At 35.2% G+C, this 24393-nt stretch overlaps 2 pseudogenes; both read left to right on the forward strand.

The window, feature by feature from the left end:
* Nucleotides 1–3625: 3625 nt before the first annotated feature.
* LOC143390013 (F-BAR and double SH3 domains protein 2-like) overlaps nt 3626–24393 on the forward strand; it is a 145718-nt pseudogene continuing 124950 nt past the window's right edge.
* LOC143390026 (S-formylglutathione hydrolase pseudogene) lies at nt 22254–23076 on the forward strand (annotated as a pseudogene).

Raw genomic sequence — 24393 nt, forward strand, 5'->3', positions numbered from 1 at the left:
TGTTTGTTTGCTACAAGGTAATAAACTGTCTTTGCCTTTTATCATAATTGTCTGTATGTGTTTGTAAAATTGGCCTCCTCCCACTCCCCTGGTTGAAAATCTTGTTTCTTCTTGCCAATCGGGTGAAGTTTAAATTTCTTTTTGTGATTTTCAAATCCATGAAAAATCTGTCTCTCCTTATCTCTGGGCATTTCTTCTCCTTGATCCTCAGTCCTCCTGCCTTTGGCAATAGTTTACAGGTATAAGTGGGTGAATGTATTTATATTTTACTAGTTATAACTTAATTATGGCAAGTATTGTTTTTCAGTTGTAAAAAGTGATATAAAAGTGTAACGTATATATTTTAGTTTAAAAGGTAAAGTCAGTTACAAAAAAGATGAGTAATTATGTAGAAGGTATGCACCCAAAATAGTGTAGGACATATGCAAAAGATTTCAGACACATAGATCTCAGTATAGCTTCATTGGAATGAAAAGGTCCTCTTTAATATTAGCCTTGTTACTAAGATTAAAGAGTCTTATGTCAGCAGAATAGTGAGGTTTGGGAGTCAGACAAATGTGGGTTTTAATCTAGGACCCTTCATTCCCTCCTCTCCTCCTCCAGTGACTGCAACACCATACCCATTTTAGGTGCTGAGAATATAAAGGTGACTTAAACAACCCTTCTGCCAGCTGGAGCCCATGTTCTAGTGAGGGAAGACAGTAAAACAAGTGTATAATTAAATACATATATCAGTTGGTGATAAGGACGTACGTTTAGTGAGGTGGATAGAGTGCCAGGGAGCTGTGGCTCTGCAGTCACTGCACTGTGTAGAACACTGGTGGTTAGGGGAAGGGGCAGAGGCAGAAACTGCTGCAGTAATCCATGCACAAAATGATGGTGACTTGAGGATGGTCACAGTGGAAGAGATAAACTGTAATTAATTTCTATTATGTTTTGTGAGTCTAAGCAAACAAAATTTCTTGATGGAAGCAGATGTGCAATGTGAGAGAAAAGTGAAGAATCATTGACAATTCTGTGGATTGAGTTTGAGCAACTAAGTCTGAGTAGCTGTCAATGAGATGAAGTATTTTGCTACAATAGAGTCTAGGGACATTAATAATTTGGTTTTGGACATGTTAGTATTAATATATAATAAATGTGGGTATGTTAAATAGGCAATTGAAGGTTAGGGAAGATGGGTGGGCAGGAATTAAAAGTTCAGGACAGGTCAGCATGGTGATAGTATGTAAAGCCATGAGCTAGATGAGCTCATCCAAGAGTCTGTGAGAAGACGAGAAGCTGGAGACTGACTCTGGAGCACTCCAGCATTATAGGGCCAGGAGATGAAGAAGAACCCCCAGAACATACCAATAACCAGTGAGTTAAAAGTAGACTGAGAGAGAAAAATGTCCTGGAACTCAAGCATTTTTTTTCCTCATTTGCATTTTAAGGAAATGAAAGTATAGTGAGGTGAGCTACATATGATTGTATTGGTTAAACTAAAACTTGATTTCAGGTCTTATGCCTGGTAACTGAATTCCATGCTTTTCATGGTACTGCATTGTTACAGATATGTTTACTTGCTAGTAATCTGCTAATCTCTAGAGGTCTTTTTTTAAACTCCCTTTATGATGAAAGGATTTCTCTTATTATTGTATAATCTTCATGATTCAGACATTCATCTCTTCATTCCTTTATTCATTCAACACATTATTGTAATCATTCCATATTTACTGGGCCCTAGAAATACCATAGTCAGCAAAACATACACTTGGCCTTCATGGAGTTTTCACTTTAGTGAGAGGGAAGGACATTAACTGAACATTTACATAACAAATTTTTATAATTATAGGAAAAGTGCTTCTACCTATGAGCACTTTGCTTTGAGTCTGGGGGGTGGCCTGGTGGTGATTATGAAAGACTTCTCAGAGGAAGGTATAATTAAACTAAGATTTGAAGAGTGAACAGCAGTTTCCCAAGTGAAAGGGTGAAGGGAAGAAGGTGCTACACTGAGGGAAGAATTCCTTCCCTTTGCCAAGACCTCCCTTCCTCTGTTAGAATTCATAATGTTAGCTTTTCATTTTTATTTTGATTTTAAAATGCATTACACACACACACACACACACACACACACACACTAGTTGTAGAAGGACACATACCTTTTGTTTATTTATTTTTGTGTGGTCCTGAGGCTCGAACCCAGTGCCTCACTCATGCTAGGCAAGCACTCTACCACTGAGCTATAGTCCCAGCCCCAAAAATATATTTTTAAGTATAGATTAATAGTTGCTGAACTTTTCATAGTATTGAACTTTTCTTTCACTTCACTCTCTGGGAAAAATCAATTATTTGGACTGTTTAGGAGTTCACCTCAAAAGTCATTTGCTGTGAAAGGCCAAGGAGGACACCAGTTTTGCTGTTGTTAATTCATTAATGCTTTTATACTGATGTTTTGTTTTGTTTTGCTAATGCAACATATTGAGTTTTTCCAAAGGGATGGTGATATATCTGCCAAAATAAACAAATATTTTATTCTCTATTGATTTGGTGTATTACATGCACAGATCCCTAAGACTCCTTGGTTAAAAAACTATAGTTTATCAAGTTTTTTTTAAGTTCTAACTAGTATAGGGACCAGGCAACTTTTCTTTTTCTTTTTTTACACTGTCTTCTATTGACCCATAGCTAGCATATTTTGTAGTATATGGTCCCACACATTGCTATAGTAGAAAATCCATTTGAACACTAGGAGGGAAATCTCAGGAGATGAATATTAAAATTACTAAAATTTCACTACACATAGGTGTCACATTTTAAAATACAAAGTATCATCCATTATTATGGTGAGTTATAAGATACATTATGGCTAATGGAGGAAAATAAGAGGATTGGCTAGGCATTTAACAAATTAGGAGAGAAGGTTTGAAAAGGAAATTGATAGAAAAAAGCAAAAGATGAATTAATTTTTTGACTTTACCAAGAGATTGCTGAGCACATTTATCAAGCACGGTGGTGGGACTTGCTTGGAATGACTTCAAAGCACAGTGTGATGCTGAGCACATTACATCGGAGACTGATGTAGAGCAACAATATCAGAGATTCCTTTTGTTTGACAAAATGGACTTTCTCAAGCATATAAGCAGTTAGTTGTTCATGACATTCATTTTTTCTAGCCAAATGGGTTTATGTAAGACAGTTTAGTTGAAAGAGAATGTAATTTAGAGTTAACCAATCTTCATCTTTATTTCTATACTACCATGTTGTATGACCAAGAGTTACTCTCTAAATCTGAGTCTATAAAATAGAATACCATGATGAAGTAATAAAATCTGATATTCATAATGATGACCCTGTGACAGTGAAAGTCCTGAAAAGTCTAAATTATTCACTATTTTTATAGTGTTAGCTTTGTCTCAAATTGTAATCTTTTTATTCCTTTACTCCCCATTGCTGAATAATAGTGGGGTAGAGTATATGCCATGCTTTTCTGTATGCTGAAATATTGCCTTGAAGCCAATATAAATACACATTTATGGTTCTGAAGAAGATATTTATTCTGTCAGTGTTTGACAGTGAGCAAAAGATTAGATTTTCTTGCATTTTCCTGCCTAATACTTCTCTGTCCCTCTTTGAATTTAGGAGCATGTATCCTGTTTGGAAATCCTTTCTCGAGGGAACAATGCAGGTAGCCCAGTCTCGGATCAATATATATGAAAATTATAAAAACTTCATTTCTGAGCCTGCCAGGACTGTGAGAAGCTTAAAAGAACAGCAACTAAAAAGGGTATGTTCCCACTTTTTTTGTGTCTTTTATACATTTTAATACCTCACTGCTACATTTGCAGTCTGTAAAATTATGCTAAATTGCTTTTAAAAATTTGAATGTTTTAAAAATATGGTCACAGATGTTTTTGGGTGGCATTTTACTAGAATTTCTCAACCATGTTTTATTAACTGATAAAGCTGAGTGTAATTTGAATTCATGGAAATTGGGAAAGTTCAGTAAATACTCCTTAGAAATATAACTCAAGTAAATACACCTGTATAGTTTCACAGTATGGTACAGTTGGATGTATATTAAAATAATTGTTATTAAGTCCACTATATCTTGAGAACAGTTTGTATTAATTAGCCTCAGTTTCAACTTGTGCCATTTTGCATAATTAATCTTATTTTTAAAAGTCTAGTGTACTCTAAAGTTGAATTGTGTAGGATATACATAAGTAAAGTTTTTTTTCAAAAGGACCTATTTATTTGATTATCCAGAAATTTAAAATTCATAGGAAAAATATCATTATCTTATGTGATTGTTATAGTATGCTGTTGAAAGTATATGTTTGAATTGTGTCCTTTTTGGAAAGAGACTAATAAAAATGGAGATTATCATGATACTTAATAAGAAATTAAAGTTTTTTTTAAGAAGGTCTTAAATCAATAACTTTTTTTTAAGTTATAGGTGGACAAAACATCTTTATTTTTATTTTTATGTGGTGCTGAGGATCGAACCCAATGCCTCATACATGGTAGGCAAGTGCTGCACCTCTGAGCCACAACCCCAGTCCCAGTTATTGAAGTTTTTTAATAGAGATATTAATACTTCAGAATAGTAAAGCAATTATTTAAGGAAATAATATTTCAGAATCCATCCATTGTTCCAATTCTGATTGTCATTTGTAAAAATACTAATTTTCTTGTTTGCCAAAGATGATTTCAGTTGCATAAAATAAGTGTGTTAAATGCATATATGTGTATATATAAAATTTTAACCTCTTAAAAAAGAGCACTTTTTTCATAGTTCTTTTTTTTAATTGATTTTAAAAAATAAATAAATGACAGCGGAATGCATTACAATTCTTACTACACATATATACCACAATTTTTCATATCTCTGTTTGAATATAAACTATTTGACACCCAATTCGTGTCTTCATACGTGTACTTTGGACAATGATGTCTATCACATTCCACCATCTTTCTAATCCCCTGCCCACTCCTTTTCCCTCCCACCCCTCTTCCCCATCTAGAATTCATCTATTCCTCCCATGTAGAGTACTTTTAACACATTTGTATAAAAATGTTTATGCTTATCTTTGCCCAAAATTATCTTGTTCATTGTAGACTATGTGATTAAACTATGTGACCACTCATCAATGATCTTAAGTTGGAAGAAAATGTACATTCATGTATGTGTATGTATCTGATTATGCAGAAAAAGGAATAGAAGGGAAGAACAGAGAAATAATACAATTTAACTTGCTAATCAGGCAGAAATATTGTGGTTCAAGTTGCCATTGTATTTATCAAATCTAACTGAATTACTGAAAAGTTCTACTTTTTTCAAAATCTGAATCTTTTTTTTTCCCCCTGAGGGGTGTATATTTTATTGGAAACCTTAAATATTCTTCAAACAGAACCATAATCTTCAATCAGGCTCTGTGTGGCCTACACAGAAAACTGTGGTTTTTAGGATTAAAGGCAAGGAGAGGGGAAAATACACTGGATGAGTGCTTAAATTTGGCAAGAGGATCTCTCAGGATGAATGCTCTTCAGCCAGTTTATCAGCTTTTGGCACAACTTCTTCAATGGGTCCCAATTTTTATGTGGTGCTGAGCATCCAACCCAGGGCCTCGCACTTGCTAGGAGAGCGCTCTGCCGCTGAGCCACAAACCCAGCCCCCAAAATCTGAATATCTTGAAAAAAATTTAGCTACTTCTTTGCTTTTCCACTGGTGGATAGATTCAGACCTGAATTATACAACATTCCTGGGGGGGAAAATATTTGAGATTTGATAGGAATTAACTTGTATCATGATATAGATGATAATAATGGCATTTGTGTTTACAAAGCAGTTGTTGAATGTTATACAATGGGCTTAACTATCATGAACCTGGGATTGCACATAACAAAACCTATTTCAAACTGGTTTAAGCCAAAATGAGATTGTATTATTTTATATATCTGAATACTGCAAGACTTATTCAGGCATTGGCAAATCCAAGGCGGGCTCAGATGATGGTAGTAGAACTCACTCTTTCTTTCCATTAGCTCTGCATTCTCCAATGGTTTCATCTTTTAGTAACTCCTTCCACTTGTTGGTCCCCAGAATGCCACATTTAGAAATCTTCTGGATAGCAATCCCAGATTTTCAATTTCTCCAAAAGTTGTAGTAAAACTAGTAGAATGATTCTTCATGTTGGCTACATCATTTTGCATTCCTACTAACAATGTATGACGAAGCTTCCAGTTTCTCCACAACCCTGCCGATACTTGTCTTGTTTTTTTTTTTTAGTTGTAGTTGGTCACAATACCTTTATTTTATTTACATTTTATTTTTTTAATGTGGTGCTAAGGATTGAACCCAGGACCTCACATGTGCTAGGGAAGCGCTCTACTGCTGAGCCACAAATCCAGCCCCCCACTTTTTTTTTAATCACCATCACAGTTGTGAGGTACTATTTCATTGATTATAATTTTGATAATGGTTAATGATGTTGAGTGTTCTTATATTTTTATCATAAATTTTTCCTCCACCGTTAGCTTCCTAATTTTATAATACTATAATTCTTTTAGTAATTACCTTAGAGATTTCAATATGCTAATTTATTAGATTACCTTGATTTAGTAATTTTACTGTTCCCCAAACTTAGTCCCAAATTAACTTTTATAATCTACCTTGAATTAATATTTTACTACCTCATGAACAATACAAAAATCCTCTAGCCCAGTGCAGTGGCACACACCTACAATCTCAGAGGCTTGGGAGGCTGAGGCAGGAGGATTGCAAGTTCAAAACCAGTCTCAGCAACTTAGCGAGGTGCTAAACAACAGTGAGACACTGTCTTTAAAAAAAATACAAAAAGGGCTGGGGATGTGGCTTAGAGTTCAATCCTCGGTACCAAAAAAAAAAAAAAAAAAAAAAAAAAATCTTTCAGCCTGTTGTTCTTTTTATCTTCCTATTATGACTTTTGTTTTGTTAGACCTTTTGACTCTGTCCATATTTCTTTTATACTTTTTCTACTTTGTATTTCTACCCTTTTTTCTATATATACTTCTATTGGTCTATTTGGCTATTTATTAATTCTCGGTTCTTCTATTCCTAATATTTTAAAAACTTATCTTTTGGAATCTTAATGTATTTTTTCAGTTACAGAGTTTTAATGTGACTTTTTGGAGGTTAGATTCCATTTTTCAGTTGTAATTCTCCCTGTTTTCCATGTGCTCCTAATCTGTTTCATAATTCCACTAAATGAATCACTATGTGTTTTTTTTTTATTGTATGCTGATCTTCTTGGTTTTCATTATTTGGTCTATGGCTTTAGTGTGCCTCACCATGCTGAACATTGTGGATCAAACATGTGAAGGTTCTTGAAGATGTTATTTCCAAATATGGTGATATTTAGCAGGCAGATAGAATGCTAGACCTTTGTCCTGTTAAGGTCTGGTTTTGGGGGTCTTTTTAGGGGTGATCTATTTTACTTCTTTGGTCTTAACTGAAAGTGCGGGATGCTTACTCCAAGACTTTTCTACTCTGACAAAACTTGAACTCTAGCTTTTCTTCTCAGCATCATACAGCAACTCTGATCTTCTGATCTCTGACCAGTCATTAGCTACTTTTATCTGCTGGATTTCTTGGCGTTTCATTCTCCATATACCTATTAGAAATCAACAGATGACTCAAGGGAAAATCACATGTAGTGTTTTGAACTTGCTCCTCTCTGTAATATCCTTCTTTCTAGATCTTTGCCTTACAAAGATGCCTTCCTGATGTTTTCATCATCCCCTGAACTACAGACTATCTCCACAGAACAGAGTAAGAATACTATTTTCTGTTTATATCCTATTTCTGTGCCATGATTCAACAGATGTCCTAAAAGGAGGGAAAGTCAGGTTGAGTGGAGAGTTATATAGGTGTGGTCCTCTTCTAGGTCTCAATTCTGTAAGACCTGGGTATGCTTTGTCCAATTTTCACACTTTCCAGACTATAGGAAGATAGGCTAATTCAAATTCTGTCACCATGAGAACCAGTTTCAACTTAATATTCTCCCTCTATAACATTAAAGTTAATGTTCTTTTTATAATGTTCTTTATTTTGGCAGTTTTCTTTTGTATACTTGGGAATAAACAGACACATTATAATTATGAAGGACTTAAGATTATAATGAAAATTACAATGAGAATAATACCATAATCTTTTCTGGATCATTTTTTAAAAATATTTATTTTTAGGTGTAGTTGGACACAATTGCTTTTATTTTATTTATTTTTATATGGTACTGAGGATCGAAACCAGGGCCTTGCATGTGCTAGGTGAGTGCTCTACCACTGACTTACAACCCCAGCCCCTTCTGGATCATTTTTTATATGTGAATATTTGCTTTTAAATCAGAACAAGATCCACAGTAACATAAGGCTTTTTGCCATTCTTCTGTTTACTTAGTAGTGCCTTTGTCCATATTTTTCTCATTTATACTAGAGTTTATCTACCCTCCTTGAAATAACTGTGATTTGGGGGTTTGGGTTTTAGCTCAGTGGTACAGCACATCATTAGCATCTACAAATCTCTGTTTGGCCCCCAGTGCCACAAAAATAAAAGAAAGAATTGTGGCTATTATTTGTCTAATAATTTAGAATTTGTAAACTGCCACCATATCCATTATAGTGTTATCAGATTTAAAGAGATTTAGATTTGAACCTAGAATTTCAAAAATAAATAAGTAAAAATAACAAAAAACTGTTGAAATTCAATATTTAAACAGTTTTACAGAAAAATACATATAATTCATTTACCTTAGTAGACTACTTAAGCTCTTAATCATTTTATCTTCTTAGAACTTAGAAAAAGGAGACTATTGATTATGAAGAAATAACAGAATTGGTTTATTCTTTTTTTTTCTTTATTGCCATGATATCTGCAACAGCAAGCCTTTTATGGTTGCTCTTCTTATGCCTTACCTAAATGTCAGTCATGATTGTTCGGCAAACTGTGACACTATTTGACACAGTACTTGAGATGGAGGTACCAGCTGTGCATGGAATTCTAATTTGCAATTTGAAAGTCATTAAAAGTGCTGATTTTTCTCCTGGGTTTCCATCCTGAAGGAATAATGCATGGTCCTTCAGACAAACTCATTTCTGTCAGCCTGAAAACTAAAAATTGTAATAATTGCACTTTTGTATTTTACAGTGTATGGACCAGTTGACAAAGATCCAAACTGAATTACAAGAGACAGTGAAAGATTTGGCTAAAGGCAAAAAGAAGTACTTTGAGACTGAGCAGATGGCTCATGCAGTGCGAGAGAAAGCTGACATTGAGGCAAAGTATGTATTTTAATATTTCTGAGAAAATTATTATGCAGTTAAATGTTATTTTTGCTAATTAATACTTTGTTTTTTGTTTATATAGCATATAGATTTGTTCTTAGGTTGTGTTGGTTTCATTTGTTCTACATATGTTATGTACTTTAGGTCCCATTTTCATTTTATATTGACTGGTTTTTATCTGTTAAAGTGGCAAAGTAGGAATCTCTGACCTTTAAATTGAATATTTAGACAAGATAAATGAACATTGCACTTACAGACTTGAAAACTTATGGAGAGTCTAGTAAAAGCCATGATGATATCAGAAAGTAGGGTTTAAGAGCCTCATTTTATCATGCTAGACTCTAAAATTCAGTTATAGTTGAAATCCCTATGATATCTCAAGGTGTCATTGAAGGAACAAGGGCACATCAAGTGAACAAGAGCACTGACCTCCTTTTAAAACCCTATCCCAAGCACTGTTTTTTATTGTACATGTAATTCTCATATTTCTACTTTTTAAAGTATGCTTTAACAATTTTGTCAATATTACTTTCAATATATGTGAATTATAGTCCTTTATTTTGAGACTTTTTTTTAAATTTTATTTTTATGTGGTGCTGAGGATTGAACCCAGTGCCTCATGCACACTAGGCAATTGGTCTACCTTAGAGCCACCACCCTAGCCTGAGCCTATTAAGGAAAGGAAGGAACTGGCAATTGGTAATAGGATATACCAATCAAGCGATAGAGATTTTTGCAATGACACTTTGAGGAAGTGTGATAAATATTGGTGGGGGGGGTGGGAAACCTGTGTTATAGAACTGAACTTAGGAGGCTTGTGATCAGGAGAGCTAAGACTTCTGTTCACAGTGCTGATTGTTGCAAAATCTAGGAGTCCAAACTCGTAGGCATAAAATCAGAAAGGTTTGGACAATTGTACAAATAGTCCAGCAAGGAGGGGGTTACCTCTAACATGTTGTTTTGTTGTCATTGTTGAGACAGGGTCTCTCTATGTTGCCCAGGCTGGGATCGAACTATTTATCCTCCTGACTCAGCTTCCTGAGTAGCTATTATTTATAGGTGTGTGCTAACACATCTAGCTTCCTAAAATGGCTTTTATCTGCAAGAAATTTAAGCAACTTCGTCAGCAACTTAGGAAAATTCAGGGGTTCCTGGGAAGTTTATTTAGTATGATGGGTTGATGAATGAATACTCACTGAATACTTGATATTACAGTGTAACATTTAATATTTTTCTAATTTAAGTTTATTGTTTTTATTTTATTTTTTGAGCATTCAAATATTTCCCATGCATTCATGGAGTCACTAAATCCATCTTTCCAATAAGATCTGGAGGTTAGCAGATCTCAGTTGGGATTATTGTACCATTCTGGCTTTTAGGAACTTGTCTTTTAAACTCTCTGGGATTCTAGAACAGAGAATTGACAGATTTGTAGAGCATCTACAAATGCCTAATTTAGCCATGGGTGGACTGTTCCTGAGAAGTGTGTATTTGACTAGGTCTATTTCACGGAACTGATCACGAGGAACTGCCTTCTCATGTGGCCAAATTCAAAGTGAGACATCTTACTTCAGTGTATAACTTCTCTGGAAAATTAATTCAACTACAGAGTAAAAAAATGGCTCTATGTCTTAATTCAGTTAATATTTATTTAGTCATTATATTGGGCACTATGGGTCACAGATAAGTTAGGTGCGCTTTTGTGCCTTCAAGGAATTTAGAGCATATGATTTAAAAAAGTAACTTCATCATTTGTCTATTCATAGTAAACTCAAAGAAATTATCTACCTAAAGACACTCACCTAGTCACTAATTGCTTAGAGTAGTAATCTGAAAACACTGTTTTGAAAGCATAGAAAATGGAGAGATTACTATTGCCTGTTGATAAAGGAACCTTTATAGAAGAAGTGATGCTTGGGCAGATTCTTGGAAGAAGAATGAGTATGTTTTTTTCTAAGCAGGGATAGGAAAATCAGGAAGGGGACTAAGCACTGAAGTAAATATAGTTTTGATGGATGCTATGATAGGCCCATTAGGAGAGACTACAGGAGGAAGAGGGTTAGTCTGAAGTAGATGGTAAGTTCCATTTTGGATATGTAAATTCTGAAGAGCCTGGGAGACACTGACATGGATATATTTGGGAGGTGATCAAATATCTGTTCTTATGTGAGAATCTGGCACTGAGAATTGAATTCTGAAGGTTATAGGATGTCCATCAGTTATAGGGATGCAGTCATATATACAGTGAGATATGAATTTGAATTTGGAGACCCAAGGAACATTAACATTTGAAGGATAGATGGTAAAGACTAGTACACAGTATAGTTTTTTATTTGTATAGTGTGTGATTTTTAAAAATCCTTATTTTTTTTAGATTGTCATCTTCAAGGACATTTTATGCTATTGTTAATGCCTACCTAAATACCATACAAGAAGTGTATGCAGATTAGCAAATGAAGCAGATGCCATAAATTTAAATCTATAATTTTATGTTGGACTATCCATGTGCAGGTCAGCCTATTTGGATAATGACTATTTAAAAAGGAGAAATGACAGTGCTTCAAGCACAGTCTTTCTTACCCTGACAGGTACTTTCAAATCTTAATATAGGTAATCTTAGCTTTCCTACATCAAAATGAATAGAAATATGATTAATAAAAACAAAAAATTCTCATAAAATAGGAATACAACTAGGCAGGAAATAACAGAAATATCTTAGACCCAATTTTTTTTAAAGCAGTGCGGAGGAGTTAGGAAACTGTATATTCATCCCTGAATGTTTTCTCTCTTGTTAGAAATGCAAGAGGCAACTTTTGCTGTCCTCTTCACAGTGTCTGTACACAGACTGGCTGCTTCACCTTCTAGTCCCAAATGGTCTGCAATTCTGCTTCATACTAAGAGGCATAGCTGCCAGTGCATGCATTGAACTCTCCCATGGCAATCACCATGACACTGCAGTTAAGACAAACATTTCAGCTTCAAAAAAATCATGGCTGTGGGACTGTTGCTTGTTCCTTAGCATCTGTCTGTTGATTTTGTCTATGTACTTATCTCTAGCCTTTAAGTAAAAGCAGCATACTACTGCTGACTGACAGGTTATAGTTCCACCCCCAAAAAACTTAGGCATCAAGGGAGATAAGTAAGAACACCAGAGTGGGAGAAGATTAAATAGAACAAAAGTTTACAGGACAGAGAGTCTTAAGGGCCTTCTTAGTTCAGATTACCTTTAGGAGGGAGGGGGCACACAGGCAGGCAAGAACCCAAACACAAATCATTTTTAATGAGGGGAGTAACAAAAGCAAGGACTTTCTAGAGCCTATAGATTGCATTCTGGTGTTGTACCACCTGACACACATAGCTCTGAGAACCTTGGTCTCCCCAGGTTGGTTGCAATGGGGTTTCTCTGACCTTTTGTAAAAGAACTGAAGTGTGTGGAATTATATGATACTAGGAATAACATATAGTTTGATGACTCTTTTTTATTAGAATATACTAATATATTTTTATTTTTTTCTTGGTCAAATTGTATTTTTAAGGGTATTTTAAATATGTTAATCCCAGTATTTTTATTTTCCTATAATATTAAATATATATAACTTATAAATAAAGGCAAATAAGCATCACTTTTGACCTTTGTAAATTCACTTTAGAACAGTGTCTTGGAAAAGGGTTATTAATTTTTTTTAGTAATTATAACATTTGGTAATCTTATTATGATATAATTTTATTAAACATTCTTTTCTATTTTTATATAGGTCTAAACTTAGTCTTTTTCAATCAAGAATCAGTTTACAAAAAGCAAGTGTAAAGGTGAGTTTTTGAAAGGTATATTTCACAATTGAGAAACCTTACCTTATATTTTAAAAGTTTGGGGTCTTTTGAGAATGGAAGTGGGGTTTTTCTACTTTAGAGAAGCATTTCAAAGTCAATAACCCAGTGAGGAACTTTCCTTCCCAGTGATTTGATTTTTCACCCAGGTGTGGACACTGGACATAGCTTGCTTCCCAAGACTGCTTGAGGGGTAGGTTTGGATGTGTTACAACTCATGTAGTCTGTGTATTTAACTCTTAGTCCAAGAGACAAAGTGCAGGGGCTTTCAGAAGCGCTGTAGAATCATTTCACTCAGACTTAATACCTTAAGACCAGGTCTTCTGGGCTGGTGCAAGTGAGTTTTTCTGAGGGGCCCTCAAACTGGAGTACCTGTCAAGTAAGCTTACAGACCAGAGTTTGTTGCCAGACTCCCCACCAACAGGAAGTTTTTCTGACACATTTGGATTGTTGATTTTTAAAATAATAGTATCTAAAACCTCCAGATTTACCCATGTCTTCAAAAATAAGGAACCTTTATTTAGAACCTTTATTTTCCCATCTCAATAAACTCAAAAAAATATTTTTCAGTTCTGTAGCAAACTTTGGAATTATGTTAAGTATAAATAACAAAGGTTTAAAATGTTCTCCCCATGTTTTCAGGTACTATTTCATTTCTTAATAGTGAAGTATAATTTTTACATACATGTAAATGTTTTCTCCACATTGTTATTTTTACTCTTGGTGGGGAGCCATTAATTGCTGTTTTTCCATACAGTATCAGTTTGCACTGATTTTTTGCCTTTTATTATTATGTTTTAGTTAAAAGCCCGGCGATCTGAGTGTAATTCCAAAGCTACCCACGCAAGGAATGATTATCTTCTTACACTAGCAGCAGCAAATGCACATCAGGATCGCTACTATCAAACAGATTTAGTTAACATTATGAAGGTAATACAGTTTTAATATCTGTGATAATTTTGTTTCATTAAAAACAAACAACCCATGAGCTGGGTGTTGTGTACATAGGATTGAGTATAGAATACTAACAAGGCTACTTTCTATTTCATTAGAATGTGCTCAATATTGGTGACCGACCTTTGTTTTCAAGTAATTTGGAATTAATTTTTAATGTTTAAAGCCAATTCACAGTAAAGGATTGCATTATTCCTTAGACATAGAAGATATTTGCTAAATAGTGATTATTGATATATAAAAGATAAGATTGATATATAAAGTGTGACATAATTCTTAAGCTGGGAAACTGCTTCTGAGCTATTTCCTGAGATATTGAAGCTAGATAGAATCTTCAAGTACCTTCTGAATTATCAGAGAAAGGCTGGTATTTCAGCATAGTTTTATTTTTTGTTAGGTTGTACTGTTATTTGTTATTTTCTGCAAAATATTTTTTTAAAACAGGTTTTACAAAAAAAGTATATAGTATGAAAATATTTTTATAAAAAGGTGTGTTTTTTATATTTTTATAGTGTATTGCTTAAGAAAGTCTGAATTACTTATTAACCAGAATTTTGGCTATTTTTTGTTTTTAAAAAAACTTGGATTTTTTCCAAGTGCCATGATTTTATCTTTAGTAGGTGAAATTATGCATTAATATTTGATGATTTTTGAGTTGAACAAACAAAAAACGCTGGTGGTTATATGAAGATGTCATCTACTCTGGGTTTTACTCTGAAATACTGAAGATTGCATTACAATTTGTATATCCTGGTCTTTCCTCATCTATACTACCTGTATTTATTTTGAACTTTCACAGAAGTAAAGGAAAGGGGGAAGGGGAGAGGAAGAAAACCATTTTAACCCACTGCCAGGCTGCCTCTACTTGCAGGCAGACAGACTCCACTTTGAATTGCATCTCCTTCTTTCCTGTTTTCTTAAGAACCCAAACATTGGATTATTCTATCTTTCTCTTATATTTTCAACACAGCACTCTCAAATGGGTAGTTCTTAATGACTCTTCAACACATATATTGCTATAGTTAAATTGCTTGTTTTAGGAAATCAGCAATTAAAAATGGGGTTACAACTGGCGCAGGCAGTCTTTTTACTGAGGCTCTGGGAAAAGAGATCAGCTTTATCCAGAAATTACAAGTTCCTTGTTTGAAAGTAAAGATGGAACATTTCCTGAGACCTCTAGCAAAAGGCAGGAATGTTGGAGGATGTCAAACTGGACTAAGAAGTAATTTATTGCAAAATTTCTTCTTTCTGGGCCTGAGGTTGTAGTTCAGTGGTAGAGTGCTTGCCAAATACTTGTGAGGCACTGGGTTCGATAAAAATAAATAAACAAAGTAAAGGTATTATATCCATCTCAAACAAACAAACAAAATATATATATATATATATATATATATATATATATATATATATATATATATATATATATATATATTTTTTTTTTTAAATTTCTTCTTTCCTTTTTGTTTATTGCCTGAAATCCCCTTTTCTGCCATTTGTCCTGTTGCAACTTCTGCTGGTTAGAACATAGGTTAGAATAATGAGACAGGAAATTATTTTATATCCAGATGAGAACTCTATGTGCCTTTCCCCAAAGAGTATTTGACATAGAGGTTAAATGTTTTAGCATCTTATTATAGTGCTTCAGACTTACCTGAGAATTGGCCTTTCATTCATTCTAGCATGACTGCTTTAGGAAAATGTATTGTTTCAAACAATACATTTACTGAAGATGATTTTTTGCACAGCATTTGATTCCTTATATCCTGTATATGTCTACCATTAGATCAAAGCTGATAATCTACAAATTAAGTATCCCTTATCTGAAATGCTTGGGACCAGAAGTGTTTCAGATTTTAGATTTTTGGATTAGAGATGCTCAGTCCGTATAATGATTTTTTTGTCCCTGTGAATATTTATTTTTAGAGCAGCAAGGGCTATATTCAAAGAACAAAATGGGCCCCTGTAACATTTTTCTTCTGTCAATTTCTACTTTCCATTTCTGTGGAAAAAAATGGACAAGATATCTCCAACTGCTTCTTTCTGAGAGAGAAAGAAGTTGGTGGGGAGTGACCTGAAATCTTTATTCTCTATCAGGTGGGGCATGGACAGTTAAGGGTATTCAGCATCAGGGTAGTCCAGAGGTCCGTGGTTGCCATTGGTGGGTAACTGGACAAGGTACACATAGGGTAGGATCATGCTAGGATAATAGTAAACAAGATAGCAAAGCATTACTTTTTTGTAAACAATTAGCACAAAAGCAGTTAGTATTTCTGCCAATCTCTGAAAACCATGAAGACAGTAACTCATTAAACCTTAAGGTGTATTGAGGTGTCTTACACCCAGACAAAGCAGGTTCCTGCTCAGGAGATGTGAGCCACCTGGGAAAATAAAATGTCTGAAATAATCAGTAAGAAATACAGAGCTAAAGGTTAGAGTTTAAAAAGTGGATTGTCTGATGGGTCTTCCAGTCTTGATAGGAGCTGGAACTGGACAACTGAAAAAGGGGGAATATATCAAGGACAGGGATAAGGTTTTAATGGGAGGAGTCTTATTTGGTGCTTCTTTCTTGGTGTGGTAGGTCTTGCAGTAAACAGATTGATTGGTATTTGACAATCTGCACCTATCTTCCAGAGGCTGTCTGGTTCCAGCAAGTCACTCCCCTCTCCAGAGCTGAGTTAGAACTTGAGCAGTAGGTTAGGCAGGGGGCCATGTAATCAAGCATTCTCAAAACAGTGTATTCCTATTGGGAGTTCCTGATACCAGGCTTCCCTGCCTAATGGCTCCACCACTGCTCAGTTTACCCATGGCTCATAGATGGCTCTTGGCAAAGATGGGATCTAATGTTCCGTTGATTTGTAAGTGGAGGCTGTTTAAGGCTTTAGAAACATTAGCAAAGTTGTTAGAAACATAGACAGCATTTAGTTGCTAAACTCTGTCACATTTAATATGCTTAATGCCAGTTTTGATTTTTCATCCAGCAAGAAGCCATGACTTCATAAATGATAAAACAGTACAAATTTCAAACCAAGATGTAGTTACCCTTTTGAAACACCAGAAAAAGGTTCTGGCTTTCAGATATATACATTGTTAATTTATTGTAGCATTTCCTTACTTATAATATTCTTAACTGTTATTCTCCAGGGCTCAGACCGCATTTTCTCTTAACACATTTGCTTGTGACATGACCAATTCTGTATCCTTAGCTTCCTTACTTGTTTCATTAACTTCTTCCTCTTCACTCTTTTCTTGTACCAGTTGGAGTCTGTGTGTTTTCTTCAGTGTTTGAGAAAGCTTCACCTTGAACTGTGAATTTCTCAGCAGCTGCTAAATGTGCTTGCCGAGGTAAAACTTCAATCTTGGCTTTCCCAAAAACTATATAGGTATCTGGATCTGGACTCTTACAGACATCTGGTTTTGTGATGACAAAGAGGATATTCTTAGATATTTTTGGATATTCATTCTAATAACCCAGCCTATCAAAGACCCAGTTTGGACATAAATTTCTGTGCCTTCTTTTCACTTTCTGTTTTACTTTACTGACTGATTCTTCATCGATAGCATTTAGTTTTTATAATGGCACAGGTGTCCCCTACCATGCATATTTTAAAATGAGCTAATATTAGCTTAAACAGCAGCAAAACTAAAATCTTAGTCTGAGGGTAGCTTCAGTGATAAGAATGTGCACCAAGAATGTAGAAAGCCCTGGATTGAATCCTAGCACCTCTTAAGCAAACAGACAACCCATTTTGTTTTGTGGTATAGGGAATCAAACCCATGGTCGCATGCATGCTAGGTAAGTGCTTTACTACTGAGCTATATCTCTAACCCAAACCCTATGTTTTCAAAATTGAATCTACACCAAAAGATGATGTCCTTCAATAAACCAGGAAAAAATACCTTATTTGTGGGACCTGTGCTCTGCCAAAAACAAAGAGAAAATTAATGAACCTGACCAACTGTCAGATTGTTAGGTGTTCTTGAACTTCCTTTGAAGTCCCCATGCTTGTTTTTAATCAGCATTAGGTAGATTATGCTTCTAATTTTTCGTTTCATGAAACATTTTAGAATATTGATTTAATATAGAGGCAGAAGATCCTTAAAAATGTAGTGTGACTAACTTATTTCTTCCTCAGGCTAATTCTGTGGATCTGCAGTATTGGAAAACTCCCATCCATCACTCTATTGGCTTCCCTCACTGAATTGACCACAGTTTTGTACCTTATTTAGAAATGCTTATTGTTCTGAGTAGATGTTAAGGTGATAATGCCCTAGTTAGAATCTTTTTTCTTAAATTATATGGACAGTTTAGAAGCAGAGGATTTTGTATTGAAGACTTAAGTACCAGAGTTTTTTTTTCTATTGCAAAGCTGATCTTTGGTCTTGGCTTTGGAACATATTTCATCCCTTCTGCCTTCTTTGGCACCAAAACAATTGATTATTCTATTTTCTCCATATAGTTCTTAAATTCTGCTGCTATATTGACAATTGTTGGGATCTTGGTGATGATACCTCATCATGTCTGTCTTGGAGTTACACGCCACTAGTTGCCCTCTGTCTGATGCTAGCAAGTTGTCCTGAGATCTCCTTTTGCTGTCTCCTCTCTGGATCTTCAGCTTTTTGTATCATATGTCTTCTTTTTTCTTAGTACCTTCTTGAGAAAGGTATAGAAAGTAAGTTTTTTTGAGGTGCTGTATCTATGAAAATGTCATTATTCTGTGCTTATAGTTGGGTATACAGTTAAAGGTTGAAAACTGTTTTTGCAAATGTCGGAATCCATAATCCATTGTTTTCCTGTTTCCTATATGGCTTGAGAACTCAGAGCCATCCTGGTTCTTGGATTCTTGTGTCTGATTTCATTTTTTGCTTTTCGTTTTTAGAAATTATGGACTATTCTTAGTATACCCTTGGATTTCTTGGATTACTTCTTCCCTTTGTTTTTCTCTTTCTGGAACTCCTTCTATTAATGTGTTGAGTCTCCTGGTCTGGTTTTTAAAATTTATTTTCTCTCTTATTTTCCATTTTTGTTATTATGCTCTATTCCTGAGAGAATTCTTCAACTATTTTATTGAACGTTTAACTTTTCAAAAATAGTTTTATTGTCTAATTATTCCTTTTGTTCCCTAAATCTTCCTTTTTTATACAAGGTTTCTAAGGAATATGACTATATATTGACTTTTTTTAACTCCAGTGCTATCAGTAATACAGTTAACTTTCAAGTTACTTCTGCTTGTATATGCTTATATGGTATCTGTCTTAGTTTGAGGTAGGATTTGTCAAATTGGAGCTTCACTGTAGGTAATCTGGTAGAACATTTATGGGGGAAGCCCCAGTATTGATATTCTTAGCTGGTTCCTCTTGAATTTGTCAAACCCCACCCCACCCCCTCACCCCCCCTTCACCCCCCTCACCCCCCTCACCCCCCTCATTCCCCTCATCCCCCCTCCCCTCACCCCACCCCATTCCATCCCACCCCGCCCCACTCCCACTTCACCCTACCCCCCTGCCCAATATACACACCCTCCCTTTGCTGTCTTCTGAAGTCACTTCTTCAGATCTCTTTCCTTGGGTTGTTTTCTGAAGAACACTTCCCTGACCTGGTCACTCCTCCCAACCATGAAAATGGTTTATCTCATCTTTGTAGCACATAGTATAGTTGCAGTTTACTTAGATCTATGACTACGTGATGAGTACCTTGTCTCCCATTTACCTATACTTTCCATAAGGATAGTGGTTGGTTGTTTTATTAGAGATTTTATCCTTTCTACCTAGTTCAGTATATTTTTAATGCATGAGAAATGTTTGTGAACATTTGAACATACTGAACAAATGAATGAATAACCAATCTTGTTTTAATCCTCACGTGATAAATCATTTACTTGGTAAATGAAGAAATTAGATAAAGCTTGAATTCAAATCTGGCACGTCTAATAGAAGGGCTGGTATCACTAATTCTTTACATGATTCTGTTTCTTTGGACTTCTTTTTTCTTTTTTTTGTTAAATGGAGCATTGTCTTTTTCTTTTGGCTTCCATAAGGAGCCATGAGATGATGAAAGTGTTTTTGTTCATTTTGAAGCGTGGTATACAAGTTACATTATTTTTTTAAATAACAGAAGTTCTAGCTGGGCCTTGTGGCACATGCCTGAATCTCAGTGACTTAGGAGGCTGAGGCAGAAGGGTTGCCAAGTTTGAGGCCAGTCTTGGCAATTTAGACCCTGCATCAAAATAAAAGGGCTGGGGATATGGTTTAGTGGTAGAGTACCATGGGTTTGATCCCCAGTATGCAAAATAAATAAAAGAAATTCTAGTATATTGTAGATAACTCTTGTTTTGTTTATGGGAAGGAGAGTGTAAAAGAGACTTCAGTGCTTGGGAGTGAGAATGGAGCAACTATTTAGGTGCCTTGCATTATAAGATACTACAAGTGCTTTAAAAACCATTATTTATTTAGTTTTTATAATAATTTCCTAATAAATTTATTTATTAAACTTATTTAACAGATCAACCTCAGAGACTCAGTGACATCCAGTTATTATATTATAGCCAGGACTTAAGGTCTCGGTGTTCTTTCCTGGACACTCTGGTGTTTTCTTACCACCATACCATTCCTTGTTAGTAAAAAATAATATAATAAGCAGTAGTATATAGTGAATATAGTAGTATATAGTGAATATCATGAATTCTGAGAGAATTATAGTATAAAATTATTTGTTAAACATTGCACATTCTCTTCTGTTCTAATAATTCTTAAAATGATGATCATGTCTCTATCAAAATATAAATATTTGGACAGCTTCCCCAAGGCATACTTTTTATTCCTTAAGCAAGTATTGATTAGAACAAATACTAAATATATATTGCTCTGTGTCTGTATGTTGTCAGGCTAGTGGTTTTTTTTTTTTTTTTTAATCTTCAAACTAAAAATCTATTGCTAAACCGTGGACCTGAGATAACCAGTTTAATCAGATCTATAGAGAGCAACTTAACTGGCTGCTGGAAAATGAGATAGTTGTTCCTTAAATGATCTTTTGAATAACATGATCTTGTAAAATATTTTTCTTTTTAAGAGTTCATACAATATTTTCTTTGTGGTTTGGATGAAGAAAAATAAGGCACAGTACATCAGAGTAGAAAAGATAGCATTAGTCAATCTAATGAAAGACTTTAAAAGCTTAATAATATTGGGCGCTTATTTCTAGACAAATGTTTTTTGTTCTCATTGAAAGTTAAACATGTCTGGACTAGTTGATAATTGGGCAAACTAATTAAAAACTTTATCTGACATATAATATCTAGAAAATATGATAATTTGGTGTATCTTTTGCAGACTCTTTTTGGGGGGAGTAGTCAATAAAGAGAAAAATATTATTGGTGTTCAGGTCCCATTTCTGGCTCTTCTAGCTAAGCATTAATTATTCCAAAAAGTCTTCCTCATTCATATTTAGATTGTATAGCTCTCATCTTTTTTATTTTGAGTTCTGGCTTTTCTGGTATCTCTGCCATCTCTAGCTGGTATACTTCTCTTTCATGTAGTAATACTATTTCACTTAATGAATAAGCATGGAAGTCCCCAGATTTCAAACTTGACTTTCTGCTTCTCTTGTTTTACATCCTTTTTGAAAGTCCCTTTTCTTAGGGAGAATAATCATTTGCCCAGTTTCTGCTAATATTATACAGTTCTTAAATATGCCTGCAATCTTGTCCTTAACATTATCCATATTTATTATGCTTTATCCATCTGTGGCAGAAACTTTTCTAAATTAGAAGCAGTTCATTTTCTCCCCCCCTCTCCCCATGGTTTCCACCAGTAATCACCCCATCCTAGGGATCAGGTGATGATCAGGGCTTAGAAACTGTAATGTCCAATATGGCAGTCCTTAGGTACATTGTGACTATGTAAATTAGTTAAAAATGAATAAATTTTGGGCCCAAGGAGGGTGAAGCCGTGGGATTATGTTGAGGGGGCAGGCCCAAGTGAGGATGAGCCAGGTGGCTGTTTTGAGGCCCTACTGTCTCTTGGCATTTGCCTCTTCAGTCCTGCCATCTCTACAGCTATCACTACCAGAGGATCATCTGCCCTTTGCTGCAGACAGACATACAGACACACACACACACACACACACACACACACACACACACACACACAGCAAGTAGTAGTTGAATAGGAGAAGAATGGCGTTGAAACAGATTTTCAGCAACAAGTGCTTTGGGGTATTGCAGAACATTTTGAACATGACAGTGTTGATCTGAACTGCAAAATGAAATTTTCTGTCTACTTACCACCAAAGGCAGAAAGTGGAAAGTGCCCTGTACTACATTGGTTGCCTGGTTTAATTTGCACAGAACAATTTTAAATCAAAATCTAGTTATTATCAGGCTGCCTCAGAACACAGCCTTATCATTTGCTCCCAGATACCAGCCCTCATAGCTGTAATACTAAAGGAGAAGGTGGAGAGCTGGGGTGTCCGCACTGTTGCCTGGGTTTTATGTGAATATCACTGAAGATTCTTGGAAAAGTAACTACAGAATGTACTCTTAGGTAACAAAGAAGCTTCCCAACTCATAAATACGTTTTTCAGTGGACCCCCAGTGGATGTCTATTTCTGGCCACTTTATGGGAGGTCAAGGAGCTCTAATTTGTCCTTTGAAAAATCCCAGAAAATACAAAACTGTGTCAGCATTTGCTCCAGTTTGCAACCCAGTGCTGTGTCCATGGAGCACAAAACCTTTAGTAAATAATTGGGAACAGATCAAAATAAAGAAAAGGAATATGATGCAACCCATCTTGTGAAGTCCTGTCCAGGTTCTCAGTTGGACAAGGGAAAATGACCAGTTTCTTCTAGATGGACATGTACTCCCTGATAATTTCATAGCTGCCTATATAGAAAAGAAAATTTCTATTGTTTGTAGATGATAGGAGGGCTATGATCATAGCTACTACTTCATTGCAACCTTTATAATCAATCATTATGCAAAATACCTGAATGCATGAAAAACTTCTGATAAGAAAATCTCTTCAGGATTATAAAAGTTATAATAAACAGAATCGCTGAGGAAAAAATTTTGAAACATTGGATTTCATGTTGCCAAAAGAACTTCATTCTACACTTGAGTCTCCTGAATAAATATATAAAATCTGAAAAAAAGAATAAATTTTAAAATTCTTTTTATTGTCACAGTAGCCATAGTTTAAGTGTTCAGAAACCCATGTGGCTAGTGACTACCATATTGGACTGTGCAGATGTATTTTTATTGTCTCAGAGCGCTACTGGACAACAGTACTCTGGAGCTTAGTTTTTACTTGTTTTTCTTCCATTGTGACTTCTTCTGTCCACTATCAACCCTACTGACCATTTTTCTTGATAACAACAGCTATAATTACATTCTGTTATTTCAGGAGTAATTCCATTTTCACTTGTACTCTAGACCTTTATTTATACCTTATAATAGAACAGAAGTTGGAAAACATTTTCTATAGAGGGCCAGATAATATATATTTTAGGTTTCTGTGTAGTAACCACTCAACTCTGCACTTGAGTTTTTACTTGGTGATAGGCGCTTGATGATACAAAAATGAATTGGATAGGATCCATGCCATCAGTGAGCCACAAATAAGAAGGTTATGATTCTCTGGAGCAGCTCTCCAGGGGCTTATGGAATATGACACAGTAGATCCTTTTCCTGCTATATTGATCATATTATGCTTGGCTCCCTGTGACACAAAGAGAGTCTTTTGCCAGTCTTATCAAACTTCAAAAACAGTTGTTTTAAAATATTTTTAGGAGTCAAATATTTTCAGACTCCTATATGGAATCTTTATACATAAAGCAGATGAAGGGGAAAGCTATTTGGTTGTAAAACTTGAGAGCGTGTTCCTCTTTGTGTGTGTTTCCCACTCCTCTCACCTGCCTGTGCCACTTCCCTTACTTCTTTCTGTGGTTCCTGAGGTGTTGTGCTGAATACTACAGTTCCTTGAAATATAGTTTGGAAACAAATGTTCTAAAAAAGGATATTCCAACTAACAAATTTCTTGTAAATTTTAAGTTTTATCTAGATGATCTTCATTCTAGAATTTACCAATTAATCTTTCAAAAATGTAAATTAGAACCTAGTAATCTATACCCTGCAGTGGCCAGTTCATCACAACGGGCTTAGACATTGTAGCTTGACTCTGAGTTGAGTATCTTTGCTGGAGAATCAACAGTGAGTGAGGGATACTGAAGCTGAGCATTCATAGAACTATTTAAGAGAAGCATATAGAGCTGGAGTTGTAGTTCAGTGTCAGAGCACTTGACTACATGTGAGGCAC

Source organism: Callospermophilus lateralis, unplaced genomic scaffold (assembly GCF_048772815.1).
Source record: "Callospermophilus lateralis isolate mCalLat2 unplaced genomic scaffold, mCalLat2.hap1 Scaffold_190, whole genome shotgun sequence".
NCBI classification, from domain to species: Eukaryota; Metazoa; Chordata; class Mammalia; order Rodentia; family Sciuridae; genus Callospermophilus; species Callospermophilus lateralis.